The sequence below is a fragment of the Solanum dulcamara genome, chromosome 5 (assembly GCF_947179165.1).
Source record: "Solanum dulcamara chromosome 5, daSolDulc1.2, whole genome shotgun sequence".
Taxonomy (NCBI): Eukaryota; Viridiplantae; Streptophyta; class Magnoliopsida; order Solanales; family Solanaceae; genus Solanum; species Solanum dulcamara.
In genome coordinates this window covers 50,063,891-50,079,351 of record NC_077241.1, presented here as the reverse complement: position 1 = coordinate 50,079,351, position 15,461 = coordinate 50,063,891, and the positions used below count along the sequence as shown (strand labels likewise).

The 15,461-nt window shown below is 34.2% G+C and overlaps 2 long non-coding RNA genes across 2 annotated transcripts; both read right to left on the bottom strand.

The window, feature by feature from the left end:
- Window positions 1-3,038: 3,038 nt before the first annotated feature.
- LOC129888312 (uncharacterized) lies at window positions 3,039-5,294 on the bottom strand. The gene is made up of 3 exons (XR_008766621.1): window positions 5,181-5,294; window positions 3,942-4,051; window positions 3,039-3,293 (listed from the first exon to the last, which is right to left on the bottom strand). It is a non-coding gene; the product is annotated as an uncharacterized LOC129888312 (long non-coding RNA).
- A 5,356-nt stretch (window positions 5,295-10,650) lies between these two features.
- Window positions 10,651-12,922, bottom strand: LOC129888311 (uncharacterized). Its single transcript, XR_008766620.1, has 3 exons — window positions 12,799-12,922; window positions 11,561-11,670; window positions 10,651-10,912 (listed from the first exon to the last, which is right to left on the bottom strand). It is a non-coding gene; the product is annotated as an uncharacterized LOC129888311 (long non-coding RNA).
- Between the last annotated feature and the right edge of the window lie 2,539 nt (window positions 12,923-15,461).

The following is a 15,461-nucleotide window of genomic DNA, read 5'->3' as shown; positions in this document are numbered from 1 at the left end:
CATGATGGGCCGGATACGGTATATATGTACACGACTTTATTTATCGAGTCCCTTACCAGAGGGCCGAGTATGGTATATGTATATGATGATACGATAATATGGTGATGCGATTATGGCACCGAGTCCTATAATGAGCCGGGTACGGTATATGATAATGATATGCATGATTTGTTTCGTAAGGCATAGGTACAGTGAGTTCTTGATTATCATACTCATCTCCTGGACTCTCTACTTCAGTTGTGATCTTTCTTACTGTATTTTATGTTTTATATACTCAGTATATTTCTTGTACTGACCCCCTTCCTTTGGAGGGGAGGGACTGCATTTTATGCCCGCAGGTACAAATACTCATTTTGGGGATCTGCCAACTTAGAATTTCCATTCAGTTGTTTTGGAGTACTCCATTGTCCCGGAGCTTAGACTCTTGGTACAGATCTTTTTGATGTATATATTTATTTATACAGGGGTATGACGGGGCCCTGCTTCATCATATGCTACTGTTAATACTCTTAGAGGTCTGTAGACATATGTGCGGGTTGTATATAGATGTTGTCCAGCTGTGCTAGTATGACTTATGTTATGAGACGTTCCCATTCGTAGTGGCAGCCTTGTCGGCTTGTGTATATGCATATATATTTTGGGATGTGGTGTGTAGTGGCAACCTTGTCGGCTTGCGTATATATATATGTAGTGGGATGTTCCCACATGCTATGACAGCCTCGCCGGCATATGTATTGTGTTATCTGTTGATAGTTGTGACTCCTCAGGAGACATATTGCCTGTAATATATATATATATATATATGCGACAGTTCTGAGACTAGGTTTTGGGTCTTTATAGGTTCCATATTATGTTTAGTTGTGGATTGATCATATAGCTAATAGGTATATATACGAGTGTCCAGTTCGGGCACTGGTCAAGGTCTACGGGGTTGAATTGTGACATCGAAATAATAGATTCATCTCAGATGGCAAACTATTTCGAAAGCAAGAATTCTTTTAGTTCAATATTTGTTGGAATTGACACTTTAGATCCAGATAGATCGTATGTTGTAAATTTAAAATTCTTTCTTTTGTAGTCTTTAATGACCAACAATTGGTTTATAATATATGTACATATTAATTTTATCCACATAGTGAATAATTTCAGAATTAAATAAAAAGGCCCTTTTAACTCAGTGATAGAGTAACGCCATGGTAAGGCGTACGTCATCGGTTCAAATACGATAAGGGGCTTTGTAAAATCCCAATCTAGTATTCATATTTGATGGGAGAATTGTATTTTTATTTATAATAACAAAAGTAACTAACTTGATAATACATTATCATTATACTTAGTTATAAAGTTTAACATTTTCATTAGTATGAATTTAGGAATAATGAAAAGTCACTTCTTGAATCACTGTATATTCCTATTTTTCATTATACCAACCAAATCGATTCGAAAGCTTAGAAATCAACAAAAGAAAAAGTAAGTGGACCTGAGCTATTGAATTATGACTATGAGCCCGTTTGGATTGGCTTTAAGTTGGTCAAAACCAACTTAAAGCCCCTTTTTAACTTTTGGACGTGTTTGCCTAATGCTGACTTTAAGCCATAAAGTTCTTAAAGTCAGTCAAAAATGAAAAGTTAGGATTCCTAACTTTTTTTTTCCAAAGTGCTTAAAGTCATTTTCTTTGACCATGAAAATTACTTTTATATCCCTTATATTTTAACTAAATTTTCAAACTACCATTTTTTATTCTTTTAATCCTAAAATTCACATCATAAGCATTTTTATCCAAACACTCAACTGCTTATTTATAAAAATAACTTTAAGCACTTCAAAGTTCTAAAAGCACTTCATACATAAAAGTTACTTTTTTTAAGTCAATCCAAACGGGCTCTATATCCGCTATTTTGATATTAAAATTCGATAGAGATGAAATTGGAGCAGTTGATTTTTTTTGGACTCCGCAAGAATTTGTCGATATTTTCGATTAAATCTTCTTGTTACTAGATTTTCTATAGGAAAAATTATCGGAATAATTTGTTATACCTTTCCTCCATAGAGAAATCTTTCTTCCAAGGCACATCATAAGAGCCATTTATTATTTTTCTTTGGTTCTACATCAAAGGTTAATTTCATCTATATTATATATTAATTATATTAAGTATATTGTAGATTTTGATGTATATCTATCAGATCGTAGCTTCATGTATCAAATATTTCAATATCATTGCATTCAGTGTTTTTATTTTGTTCCACCAGTGTGATGAAGAATAGATCCGAGAAAGAGACTTTCATTTTCAGTCTCCTATTTATTTATTTTATTGAATTTTTGAGTTTCTAAGAGTAAAAAAGGAAAAATAGTAGATTATCTCTTTTTCTAACAGATAAAAGAATTTAAAAATAAATATTCGATCGAACTGTCTTTTTTCCTTCGATACGTGGAAAGATATACTCTGGGGTTTTAGATATATTTATATGAAGTATGAAGGAAAGAGACTGTTTGGTCCTTGACGAGTTCTTTCAAAATAAGGGATTGATTGAATTATCTTATTAAGACAATTCATGGTTCATATGCTTAGTCAGAAGGAATAATACAATGGAGTTCATGGATTTACCTAGGTCAGTTTATGGGATAATCAATAAATAATTTTTATCTTCGAAACCCATTGAAAAGGGCAATAGGAAAGCCTTATATCTTGAAATTAATTCATCAAGTTGATGATAAAATCCATGAGCATTCCAATGGACATTATACGTGTAGCGACCCTCCAGGGAGGATGCTACTACAAAAAAAACGTATATTAAATTCGTGACACACAAAATATATATATATATATATATATATATAACTTTCTGTAAGGCCCATTTATATGATCAAAAAATGAAAGGTGTAAGTTGTTAGCCAACTTATTTTTTTTTCCATCTCAATTAAATCAAATAAAAATTTTAATTTAGGACGGGCGACTTCTCAAAATAGTTTTATTTTAAAAAAATATCTTCCGAGACAATCATGTATTACGATAATCTATGTTTCATTCAAATGTTCTAACTCCAAAGGGTAATTTAGTACTTCATAAAATTTAGAAATGTACATACCCCAAAATTTACAAAACAAGCAACAATCTTTAAGTTACAACTCTCAAAAATACGTACATAAATACAAATACACAAGCAAACCATAAATCGTATACACGTCCCAAAATACTACAAAATATAGGTGCCTATATGCAAATGTGATCTTCCTTAAAGCTCCCAAAACTTCAACTCCAATGGCCAACCTCAAGCATCTTCTCGGACATTTCCTACGATAGAAACAACTATCGCTAAGCATAAAGCTTAGTGATGCAAAACTACAAGTTTAAAGCCTTTGGGTTCTTCAACTTATTTCTCAAGTCATGGCAGCACAAATGTACACATAACAAATAAATCAAGACAAAAAATATATCATGACTATCAAGTTCGATATGAAAAAGGCTAAGTGCCAATAATTCATGAAAACACGTTAATAAGCTTTAACATTAAGTTTTGCCCAATGTGTACGTCATGCCTTCACACCAAATATGATCAAGTCTCAAGAAGGACCGGATCCCTGTATCAAGAAGAGTAAACACCCAATAATCAAGAGAACCAAGAACCATATTAAAAATGGCTTCCTAATTCGTACTTAAAATGGACAACTTCCATACTTAAGACGAACTAAAATTCCATAATCAAGATGGCAAAGGGTCCGAAACAAGAGGCATGCCAATGGTGACAAAGTCACAGCCACAAGAAGGACAAAGTCCACAAGAATGTCAAGTGATCAAACAATCCGTACAAGTGGGCGAGTTAAACAAGTGTCTTGCAATTTCCAAAGATACCAACATGACAAGAAATATTTCAAGAAAATAACAAATATACCAAGATAGGCTTTTAATATATTAGTAGGTAACAAGAGTTTATACACAAACCTCAGCCCTTTTAGCATACAACAATTCAACAGTCCCACACGACTTCAAAAGTTCAAACCGTAGGCCATCAAATGTCTCAAGTTCTTCAACTTGCACACGATATAAACAACCTTAAAAATACCATTAAATATCTTATTTAAATTTCCAGAATATCCATAATATTTATATAAAACAAGATTTATTATTGAAATTAAGCCTAGAATGTTTCAACCCGAATTATGTTACCAACACAGAAAATTTGGAAAGTCAAGTATCGCAGCTTGAATCTAAATTTCGAAACTCAAAAATGCAAAATTGGATTTTATACCCTTCATGAAACATTTATATATATGTCTTAAGTTTGCAACCCAAAAAGAATCAACTCAAAATTCATTTTGTACGAAAAGATATCCTCAAAACACTAACAGGTACACATGACAGATTTTGTAAATCAAGAATCTGGAAAGACATACTTGTCCAGTTGAATCTAAGTTTGGAATCTGAAAACGGCAAAACTGGACTTTCTACCTTTCACCAAACTTGTAGATATGTGTCGCTAGTTTCCAACCCAACAGAAATCAACTCAAAAAGAATTTTATACAAAAAGATATCCCCAAAATACTAACAGGTACACATGATAAATTTTGAAAATCAAAAATCTGGACAGACATACTTGTCCAGTTGTATCTAAGTTTGGGAACTGAAAACGGCAAAAATGGACTTTATACCCTTCACCAAACTTGTAGATCTATTTCTTTAGTTTCCAACCCAATAGAAATCAACTCAAAAAGAATTTTATATAAAACGATATCCCCAAAATACTAACAGGTACACATGATAAATTTTGAAAATCAAAAATCTGGACAGACATACTTGTCAAGTTGTATCTAAGTTTGGGAACTGAAAACGGCAACAATGGACTTTATACCCTTCACCAAACTTGTAGATCTATGTCTTTAGTTTCCAACGCAACAGAAATTAACTCAAAATTCATTTTGTACAAAACGATATCGTCAAAACACTAACAGCAGTACAAGTAGAGTTTGCACAAACAGAATTCTGGGCAGCACCTGCCATGTACTTCCTCGCCCAGTTTCAAGTAAATACATGAAGATTTGAGTTTTGAGAGCTGAACGAAAGTTGTAAACAGATGAAATATCTTTCAAGAACATCTTGAATCACTTAAAACAAAGCTTTATATAAGAGATTATGCTAAAAACACTAACAACAGTCAATTCCAAAAACGGGTTTATAGCTTACCTCAATCGTGTGAAGTTTGTTTGGGGATCAACCAAGGAAAGTCTTGATGATCGATTTGGTGGATGAATATGTGAGAGAAGGGAGGTTTTGGTTTCTGTATTTCTTGAAGGAAAACGAAATTGGAGGGTTGGTGGAGAGGATAAGGGGAAAGGATAGGAACTTAAAGAAATGAGAAAATAAATGATAACAAAAAGGAAGTTTCCCCACTTTTGTAAATATCTAGTCCATTTAATAAATTGAAAAGATAATCATAGTAGGAGTAGTTTATATAACTACACCATAACAACTTTTGGGGTGTTACAATTCTCTCCCCCGTAAGAAATTTCGTCTCGAAATTTACCTTGTTTTAGTCATGAAACAAGTATAGATATTGAGTCCTCATGTCTTCCTCTCTCTCCCAGGTGGCTTCTTTTCCAGAATGGTTCCTCCAAAGTACCTTTACTAAGGGAATTCTCTTGTTTCTAAGCTGCTTCATTTCACGAGCTTGAATTAGGATAGGTTCTTAGTTATATGTCAAATCTGGATTAACCTCAATAGATTCTACTGGAAGAACATGAGATGGATCAGAACGATATCTTCTGAGCATCGAAACGTGGAATACATTGTGGATTTTCTCCAACTCAGGCGGCAAAGCTAATTTATATGCAACTGGTCCTACTCTTTCTAGTATCTCGTAAGGCCCGATAAATCGAGGACTAAGTTTTCCTTTTTGGCCAAATCTCATAATCTTTTTCCATGGAGAAACCTTTAAAAATACTTTATCGCCAACTTGATGCTCAATTTCACGCCTTTTCAGATCAGCATATGACTTTTGTCTATCCGAAGCTATTTTTAGACGATCCTTGATGACTTTTACCTTATCTTCAGTTTGTTGGACAATCTCAGGACCAACGATATTTCGTTCACCAACTTCACTCCAGCAAAGAGGAGTTCTACACTTCCTCCCATATAAGGCTTCGTAGGGTGGCATGTCAATGCTTGATTGGTAGCTATTGTTATAAGCGAATTCTATCAAGGCTAGGTGTCTATCCCAACTACCTTCAAATTCCATAATGCAAGCTCGAAGCATATCTTCCAAAATTTGAATCACCCTCTCGGATTGGCCATCTGTCTGAGGATGGAAAGATGTACTAAAGTTCACCCTAGTGCCCAAAGCTTCTTGCAAGCTAGTCCAGAATCTAGATGTAAACCTTGGGTCTCGATCAGATACAATAGAAACAGGAACTCCATGTAGTCTCACAATCTCATTAACATACAATTCTGCTAGACGTTCAAGTGGGTAGTCCATTCTGACGGCCAAGAAGTGAGCACTTTTAGTGAGCCTATCAACTATAACCCAAATTGCATCATGATTTCTTTGGGTACGTGGAAGCCCAGAAACAAAGTCCATGGTTATTCTTTCCCATTTCCACTCAGGTATTGATAAGGGTTGTAATAATCCCGTTGGGACTTGATGCTCGGCCTTTATCTGTTGACAAGCTAAGCATTTAGAAACATATACCGCAATATCCTTCTTCATACCATTCCACCAGTAGTGTTCTTTGATGGTTTGGTACATTTTTGTGCCTCCAGGATGCATTGCATATGGTGACGTATGTGCTTCATTCAAAATTTCTTTCCTCAAGTTTTCATCCTTTGGAACACATAACCTATTATGATAAAATAGAGCACCATCCTCCCCAAAAGTAAAATTAAGCTTTCCTCCAGTTTGAACTTCTTTGATCAATTTCACAAGCTTCTCATCTAACTGTTGTACTTTTTTCACCTGTTCAAGTAGAACTGGCTTGACTTGCAACCTAGCAACAATAGACCCATCAGAATTAATTGCAAGACAAGCATTCATGGCTCGTAAGTCAAGGAATGAAGTCAAAGGATTAATAGATAAGCTAGCAAAGGCTTTGTGACTTAGAGCATCCGCAACTACATTGGCTTTACCAGGATGATAGTCAATGGTACAATCATAATCTTTAATGAGTTCAAGCCATCTACGCTGCCTCAAATTCAATTCTTTCTGTGTGCCCAAGTACTTCAAACTCTTGTGATCGGTAAATATGTGACACTTTTCTCCATATAAGTAATGCCTCCAAATTTTCAATGCAAACACTATGGCAGCGAGCTCAAGGTCATGAGTAGGATAGTTCAATTCATGTGGTTTCAATTTTCGGGAAGCATACGCAACAACTTTCCCTTCTTGCATCAGGACACAACCCAAACCATGATGAGAAGCATCACTATATATCACATATTCTTTACCTTCAGTTGGTAGAGTAAGTATAGGAGCTTGTGTCAATAAGGATTTGAGCTTTTTAAAACTTTCCTTGCATTTGTCATCCCATGCAAACTTGACATTCTTCCTCAAGAGTTTAGTCAAAGGGGAGGCGATAATGGAGAAGCCTTTAACAAACCTTCTATAGTATCCCGCTAAACCCAAGAAACTCCTTACTTCAGTTGGACTTTTAGGTGGTTTCCATTCAACAATTGCTTCAATTTTATTAGGATCCACCTTCACCCCTTCGGCTAACACAACATGTCCCAGAAAGGCCACTTCACCGAGCCAGAATTCACATTTAGAAAGCTTAGCATAAAGCTTCTTCTCTTGCAGAATTTGCAAAACAATTCAATGATGTTTATCATGCTCTTCTTCATTCTTGGAATATATCAAAATATCATCTATAAAGACCACTACAAATTGATCAAGATAAGGCCTAAATACTCGATTCATCAAATCCATGAATATTGCAGGAGCATTAGTTAATCCGAATGGCATCACTAAGAATTCATAGTGACCGTATCGAGTTCTAAAAGTAGTTTTAGGAACATCTTCCTTTCTAACACGCAGTTGGTGATATCCAGACCTTAAATCAATCTTTGAGAATAAATTTGCACCCTTCAACTGGTCAAACAAATCATCAATCCTTGGTAGTGGATATCTGTTCTTGATTGTTATTTTGTTCAATTGTCTATAGTCAATACAAAGTCTAAGAGTACCATCTTTCTTCTTCACAAATAGCACAGGGGCTCCCCAAGGAGAAACACTTGGACGAATAAAACCTTTCTCAAGAAGTTCTTGCAACTGAGTTTTCAATTCCCTTAATTCTGCTGGTGCCATTCTATAAGGAGTGATAGAAATAGGAGTAGATCCAGGATTGAGCTCAATTGGAAATTCAACTTCTCTTTCTGGTGGTAACCCAGGAAGATTTTCTGGAAACACTTCAGGAAAGTCACACACAGTAGGTATATCTTTAAGGCTAGGACTCTCCACACGTGTATCAATTATGTGAGCAAGATATGCACTACAACCTTGATGAATCATTTTTCTTGCTAAGGCCGCAGAAATAATATTAGATGACAATGATCTTTCACCGTGTACAATAATGTGTGAAAATGTAGGGTCCTTAAAAGTCACCTGCTTAGACCTACAATCCACTACTGCATGATATTTATAAAGCCAATCCATACCGATAATAATATTAAAATTGTGGAAAGGCATTTCAATCAAATCAACAGGAAAGATCAAGTTTTGAATCATGCAAGGACAAGCTTGGTAAATTCGATTACAGACAACTTGGTAACCTAAAGGACTTTCAACCAGAACATCAAAGTTAAGCCTCATAGATTTCACATTTTCAGGAAGAACCAGTGATGAACAAATATAGGAATGTGTAGAGCCAGGATCAAATAGTGTAAACACAGATAAGCCATATAAGTCAAATTTACCGACAACCACGTCCTGTCCCTCTTGATCATCTCTCTGCCTCATAGCATAAGCTCGTGCAGTAGCTCTGGACCCGCTAGCTTGATTTGCTCCACTTGCCCCTGCTGCTTGGTTGGTTTTAGGCCTTGCACCTCTATTGGTTTGTGGAGGATTATTAGAAGACTTCTGCATTGAGCCCTCAGTGTACACGGGAGGAACGTTTTTAGGATTTGGACAGTCCTTCACTTTATGATCAAAGATGCCACAATTAAAACAAGCACCAGAAGCTCTCCTACAAGCACCATAATGATTCTTTCCACATTCTGCACAAGTGGGAACGCGAGTCTTGCCTTGGCTATAACTCGGGGTACTAGCTGTAGAAAAATCTAGTCTGCTTTATTTCGGTTGATTTGACTTGTTGACACTACCAGCCTTAGAATCATCAAACCTTCCCTTCTTGGATGGACCTCCAAAATCTGACCTAGGCTTCCGGAATCTATTTTCATGTCTACTAGCTTCTTCCTTATCAAGTCTTTCCAAAGTAAAAACAGAAGAAACTAATTTATAAAAGTTCTCATATTGCAGGATTGCCACATTCTTTCTGATGGAATCGTTTAGGCCATCTTCAAACCTCCTGCATTTATCTTTTTCATCGGTAATAATGCCTCCAGCATAACGAGAGAGTCTAAGAAACTTTTATTGATACTCAGCAATAGACATGCCTCGTTGCCTTAGATTCAAAAACTCTTTTTTCTTAGCATCACAATAAGCAGGCGGGACATATTTCATACGAAACTCTTTAACAAAATCATCCCAAGTAAGAACTGGAGGTTTTGCTTTTGCATTTGGCACACCTACCCACCAGTCATAAGCATCCTTCTGCAATAATGAGATGGCATACTTGAATTTGGCAACATCAGAACACTCCAGCTGCTCAAACACTCTCTCCATGCGCTCAAGCCATTGTTCAGCATCTGTGGGATCAACAGTACCTTCAAATTCAACTCCACCCATTTTCCTCATTTTTTCAAAGTTTAACCCACGGGGGTCATGGGTCGTTTCAGCCATACGGTGAAAGAATTCAGCCATTTGTTGAAAAGGAGGGTTCATAACGTGAGTACCAGGACTCATGTGAGGATGTGGACCAACTCTTACTCCTTGTTGATTTCCCACACCAGACCCACTAGTATGAGGAATAGATTGACCCGAGGACTGTTCGCCAATTCCTTCTTGTGTATGAGGTTGGGAAAGAGAGTCACCTGTATCTTCACGAGCAGCTTCCATAGGTCTACGAGAAAAAGAGGTCATAACTTAACTCCTTCAAAAGTGAAGATCAAATTGCATTAGGGACATTAATATGATACATTTGCAACTTACACGCATTAAATATACTATTTACCCTATAGTGATTAACTAATATAACCCAAACCTTCCAAAAACAAAAAAAAACAAGTGTGCACAATAAAATTCCTAGAACCACAAACCTAGGCTCTGATACCAACACTTGTAGCGACTCTCCAGGGAGGATGCTACTACAAAAAAAACGTATATTAAATTCGTGACACACAAAATATATATATATATAACTTTCTGTAAGGCCCATTTATATGATCAAAAAATGAAAGGTGTAAGTTGTTAGCCAACTTATTTTTTTTCCATCTCAATTAAATCAAATAAAAATTTCAATTTAGGACGGGCGACTTCTCAAAATAGTTTTATTTTAAAAAAATATCTTCCGAGACAATCATGTATTACGATAATCTATGCTTCATTCAAATGTTCTAACTCCAAAGGGTAATTTAGTACTTCATAAAATTTAGAAATGTACATACCCCAAAATTTACAAAACAAGCAACAATCTTTAAGTTACAACTCTCAGAAATACGTACATAAATACAAATACACAAGCAAACCATAAATCGTATACACGTCCCAAAATACTACAAAATATAGGTGCCTATATGCAAATGTGATCTTCCTTAAAGCTCCCAAAACTTCAACTCCAATGGCCAACCTCAAGCATCTTCTCGGACATTTCCTATGATAGAAACAACTATCGCTAAGCATAAAGCTTAGTGATGCAAAACTACAAGTTTAAAGCCTTTGGGTTCTTCAACTTATTTCTCAAGTCATGGCAGCACAAATGTACACATAACAAATAAATCAAGACAAAAAATATATCATGACTATCAAGTTCGATATGAAAAAGGCTAAGTGCCAATAATTCATGAAAACACGTTAATAAGCTTTAACATTAAGTTTTTCCCAATGTGTACGTCATGCCTTCACACCAAACATGATCAAGTCTCAAGAAGGACCGGATCCCTGTATCAAGAAGAGTAAACACCCAATAATCAAGAGAACCAAGAACCATATTAAAAATGGCTTCCTAATTCGTACTTAAAATGGACAACTTCCATACTTAAGACGAACTAAAATTCCATAATCAAGATGGCAAAGGGTCCGAAACAAGAGGCATGCCAATGGTGACAAAGTCACAGCCACAAGAAGGACAAAGTCCACAAGAATGTCAAGTGATCAAACAATCCGTACAAGTGGGCGAGTTAAACAAGTGTCTTGCAATTTCCAAAGATACCAACATGACAAGACATATTTCAAGAAAATAACAAATATACCAAGATAGGCTTTTAATATATTAGTAGGTAACAAGAGTTTATACACAAACCTCAGCCCTTTTAGCATACAACAATTCAACAGTCCCACACGACTTCAAAAGTTCAAACCGTAGGCCATCAAATGTCTCAAGTTCTTCAACTTGCACACGATATAAACAACCTTAAAAATACCATTAAATATCTTATTTAAATTTCCAGAATATCCATAATATTTACATAAAACAAGATTTATTATTGAAATTAAGCCTAGAATATTTCAACCCGAATTATGTTACCAACACAGAAAATTTGGAAAGTCAAGTATCGCAGCTTGAATCTAAATTTCGAAACTCAAAAATGCAAAATTGGATTTTATACCCTTCATAAAACTTTTAGATATATGTCTTAAGTTTGCAACCCAAAAAGAATCAACTCAAAATTCATTTTGTACGAAAAGATATCCTCAAAACACTAACAGGTACACATGACAGATTTTGTAAATCAAGAATCTGGACAGACATACTTGTCCAGTTGAATCTAAGTTTGGAATCTGAAAACGGCAAAACTGGACTTTCTACCTTTCACCAAACTTGTAGATATGTGTCGCTAGTTTCCAACCCAACAGAAATCAACTCAAAAGAATTTTATACAAAAAGATATCCCCAAAATACTAACAGGTACACATGATAAATTTTGAAAATCAAAAATCTGGACAGACATACTTGTCTAGTTGTATCTAAGTTTGGGAACTGAAAACGGCAAAAATGGACTTTATACCCTTCACCAAACTTGTAGATCTATTTCTTTAGTTTCCAACCCAATAGAAATCAACTCAAAAAGAATTTTATATAAAACGATATCCCCAAAATACTAACAGGTACACATGATAAATTTTGAAAATCAAAAATCTGGACAGACATACTTGTCAAGTTGTATCTAAGTTTGGGAACTGAAAACGGCAAAAATGGACTTTATACCCTTCACCAAACTTGTAGATCTATGTCTTTAGTTTCCAACTCAACAGAAATTAACTCAAAATTCATTTTGTACAAAACGATATCGTCAAAACACTAACAGCAGTACAAGTAGAGTTTGCACAAACAGAATTCTGGGCAGCACCTGCCATGTACTTCCTCGCCCAGTTTCAAGTAAATACATGAAGATTTGAGTTTTGAGGGCTGAACGAAAGTTGTAAACAGATGAAATATCTTTCTAGAACATCTTGAATCACTTAAAACAAAGCTTTATATAAGAGATTATGCTAAAAACACTAACAACAGTCAATTCCAAAAACGGATTTATAGCTTACCTCAATCGTGTGGAGTTTGTTTGGGGATCAACCAAGGAAAGTCTTGATGATCGATTTGGTGGATGAATATGTGAGAGAAGGGAGGTTTTGGTTTCTGTATTTCTTGAAGAAAAACGAATTTGGAGGGTTGGTGGAGAGGATAAGGGGAAAGGATAGGAACTTAAAGAAATGAGAAAATAAATGATAACAAAAAGGAAGTTTCCCCACTTTTGTAAATATCTAGTCCATTTAATAAATTGAAAAGATAATCATAGTAGGAGTAGTTTATATAACTACACCATAACACTTCCAACAAGTTTAAATGTCATCAAGTTCACATTCAAGAAGTGCAAACATATAATATATCTTTACTATCAAAATACTCTAAATCAAAAATTTAGGTATTTGCTAAAAAAAACTTTTGGGGTGTTACAATGCGCTTGTTACACAACAACCCCTTAGAGGAAGAGCCAAGCAGGTGGGGGGGGGGGGCAACGGGTAGGAGAAATGGAGGTTTGGGCTCTAGAGTTTTTAGAAAACCATTAAATAATCGTTAACTCAATAACTCAATAGCAATAAATCAGTAACACTTTTTTCAATTTGATTTATCGGTCGATTCGATTTTTGCACACCCCTACTATTTGTGTTCAACCCAGTAAATATGAAATCTAGAAAAAATAGAAAAACAATGTTTTGAGCCCACAAGTTAATTTTGTGGCTTTTAGGAATTATAATTCATTTATTGTTGTCAAGAATTTGAATTATTTTTTTATTTTAAGATATAACAAAAAAATGTTTTTCTAAGAAGAGCAATGCAAGTTACAGAACTCTAACGAGTTTAATAGATAAAAGTAGATAACACGATACTTAATTTATTTCTAAAACTATTGAAGAAATGAGGGGGGGGGGGGGGGGGGAAGAAGAGTATTTTCTATATCTCAGTCTACAAAATCTAATGCAAGGCTTTTGAATTTATAGACAATAGAAGAGTGAGAAGCAAAGATGTAATCGGAAAGGTACCTTTTTGGTTCAAAAATGTTTTTATTTTTTAATTTTTCATTCGCACTTAAAATTTTCAATAACCCCCCATATATATGGAGAATGACTATATGATGAAAATATGCATAAAAATATTGAGTGATTCACAAGTAAGAATTAATTGTATATGTATAAGTAAGGACTAATTGTATATGTATAAGTACATTTTTCTTATCTTTTTATAGTAAACATATGTTGAATATAGTCGGTCAATCGATAAATTTGATATGTTTTGAACCATCAAAATTTGACGTACACTTGGACAATCGTCACACACAATCTCAATCTGATACTCTCTAAAAATTACGTTGAAATTAACATAGAAGTTGAATTTAAATAGAATTGGTAATAACCAAAAATTGAAAAGACGGACTCTTTCATATTTAGAAGACACATCTTCATTTAAAATATTTATTATTAATTTAATTTAAACAATATTCCAACCATATATGCTCAAAACTGATTCAAGTTATTTGAAGCTTAAACGTGTTTGAACTTTAGAACTTTACAATTTTAATGGAGATTAAGAAAATCAGATGTTTTACTTTGAAATACTATAATTAAATCTTTTTCAATTTGAAGATAATTGTCAGAATAAAGAATCATTGTTCATTATTTTACTATGTTATATTAGCTGTCCAAAAGAGTTTCTTGCTCACAAAATCACCCATGGATCGACTATAAAACTTCTCCATCTCAAAAATCTAGGAAAAAAAACTTAAAAGGTATAAAGAGTTTCCACATGTGATATAACTTTGGATTACTTCAGTGGTGTACATATATCAGTTCTTCATTTCTTTAATGATGTTGATGAAATACAATATGCATAACTGAGGAATGAAAAGTCAAAGAAAACGGAAATTCTTTGTATTTTTGGCACACAAACTCATATTTTGGGTAGAATGACAAATGTAGATTGTAGAGTCCAACTTATCTTCTTCTCCTATTACTACTACTTATTTATAACTCAAATGTTGAAAAAGTAAAAATATATTTGGTGAGTTACATGTACCAGACAAAGTAAAAATATATTTGGAGAGTTACATGTAACAAATTTTAAATTATCCTATCGTATATATTGCTTGTGGATATTAGTTAAACTCGACCCCGATGAGGCTCCCCTCTATTGTCCATTCTCTCCATTTTTTCTAGTTCTTATTTGAATGGAAGCCACATGTCATAATTAAAAATTAAAGATTAAGAGTTAATTACCTAAATTAAGATACTAATCGAAATTAGAATAATAAATAATTTCCATATTTATTTTTAAAAAATTGTCAAATCCTCAATTCTAGCTAAAAATTATCTCATACTTATTTAAAAAATTCAGTATTTTCCAGTTAATTACGAGCTCTTCTTTTTTGAAAAAATATTTTCTTTTTATCTTTTTTTTTGTCACGTAGGAGTTATTTATTTTTCCTAGTTCTTCTTTACATTCCCATCAAACATTAGAGAAATAGCTAGCTAATGTTTAGTGGAAATTAGAACAAACTAATCAAAAAATATTTTGCAAATTTTAAATTAAAAAAATTCTGCATGATGTTAGTTTTTTGGCTATAATTCAGAATTTTAAAAACAGGTTTTTCATGATAAAAAAGAAAAAACCTGTTTTAAAAAAGAGCTCGTAGTAAATAGGAATAGAGAGA